At 44.0% G+C, this 2,011-nt stretch overlaps 1 pseudogene; it reads right to left on the reverse strand.

Annotated features, from left to right (window-relative positions):
- Positions 1–807: 807 nt before the first annotated feature.
- On the reverse strand, positions 808–1,761 carry LOC129400129 (uncharacterized; annotated as a pseudogene).
- Between the last annotated feature and the right edge of the window lie 250 nt (positions 1,762–2,011).

Genomic DNA, 2,011 nt, shown 5'->3' on the forward strand with positions numbered 1-2,011 from the left:
ATGACCACTTCAGTCTCAACAGAATAAAAGGCCTTCTTTAAATCGATGAACATTAAAAAGAGTGGCATCTTAAACTCTTGCAAAACCTCAATAAGCGTGGTCACCGTGTGGATATGGTTGATCCTGCCGAACCCGGCTTGCCCGCATGGTTGTCCTTCGTCTAGTGTTCTGACAATCTTATTCAGGATGACTCGAGTGAATAACCTATAGACTATGGACAACAGGCAGATAGGGCAATAGTTGTCAATGTCGTAGATGTCTCCCTTCTTGTACAACAGATGGTCTTGCTGGTTTTCCATTGGAAAGAAACCTTGCATTCAGACAGGTAGTGTGTGAAGAACCGAGCCAGTGTATTGATGAGTACTGGCAGCAGATTCTTCAGATGTTTGGGTCTGACCTTGTCTGGACTGATTGCTGTATGCTTCTTTACCAACAAAATGGCATGTCGAATTTCGGATTTTAGAAGGGAGAATGCTGGGAATGACTTATCCATCCTGCAGAATATGTGAGTAGGTAGACATGACTATCAAAGAGATCCAACTAGAAGTCATGGATAACCTTTTCCATTGCCCTTATGAAAGATGTGATAGATCCATTAGAACATCAGAGGGCAGTTATCTTGGTCTTATAGTTGGCGAAGGACAGGCGGGTGTTGTGAATACTTTTCCTGGCTTCTGCCATATCAGCCAATACTGCTGCTCTTCTCTCTTTGAGTTCTTCCTTTATCGCTTCTCTGAAACTCTTTGCAAGCTCGGACGTTAGCTTATGATTGCCTGAGGCTCACGCCAGACCAGGTTGGTGAATGAGCTCGAGAGTTTTCAAAGACAGGTGTCTTTTTGTAGCTTTCTCTCTCTCTGCATTCCTCGCATAATCATGGAGGTGCTGAACAAGTCAATCGTATTCCTCGTCGATGTTGTCAATGATGGCATCTTCCCATATTGCTGCAGTAGTGCCAAAGAGCTCCCGGTTGATGTCGTTCTGGGAGTTCTCTTCTTAAACTTTGCAGCCCTTCCTCCCTGCCCTGTGAAGTAGAATTTTGCAGGAAGGAGATGGTGTTCTGATCCCATTCGTAATTTTTGAACAACAGTGACATCAGTTAAGCAAAACCTTCGATTGAATATGATGTGGTCAATTTTGTTGTGGAACTGTCCACCGGGAGACTCCCATGTCCAGCCTTTATATTCGGCCTTCTGGAACTGTGAGTTACCATGGATGGTCTTGGTCAACATGATGAACTCAAACAGTCTCTAACCCTGTTTGTTCCATTCTAGGTCGTGGGTCCTGATGTGGAGTTCTTCAGGCGACCTTCTAGGTCCAATCTTGGTGTTAAAACCACCAACAATGACCTTGTAGAAGGTGTGGTCTTTTTTTATAGAACTTCTCCAGCTTCATGTAGAACTTCTCAATTTCTTCTTCATCATAGTTGGATGTTGGTGTGTAGAAGACAAAGATAGAAACTGCCGGCAATGACCCACATCTATTCAAATGTAAGCATCTGATTCGGGTCGTTAGGCATTCAAACGAATCAATGCTCATGGCTAACTGTGTGTTGAGAAGGACACAAACACCATTGATGCCTCTATTGTCGCATGTTCTGAGGAACAGTTCTTCTCCAGTGTCAAAAACAGAGTGATGTGTTTGATGACTTCTCAACTCAGTCAATCCAATAACATTGTACTTGATCTTCTACGCTTCCATCATCAGGTCCTCAATGGATGCTTCCTATGCCAGATAACATGCATTAAAAGTGAAAACTGTCATTTAGTCCTCCTTCGTGTTGGCAGCCTAGATTGGCCCTGAGATTTTATCAGTTTCTCTTTGTTCATCCTTCTTAATGCTGCCGTTTGTGGGATCTTCCAGAGTTAGGGGAATAAGGCCCATTTTTGTTACTGTTTTTGGCATATCAAATATGCCACAGATAGCCTGCCAGGCTCCGCCATGTGGGCAGGATACTCTTGGTAGCTTGCCGGGATCTTTGAGAGGGTTGGAGGATTTTGGGGTGGCCTCCAAT

This window comes from Sorex araneus, chromosome X, assembly GCF_027595985.1.
Source record: "Sorex araneus isolate mSorAra2 chromosome X, mSorAra2.pri, whole genome shotgun sequence".
Taxonomy (NCBI): domain Eukaryota; kingdom Metazoa; phylum Chordata; class Mammalia; order Eulipotyphla; family Soricidae; genus Sorex; species Sorex araneus.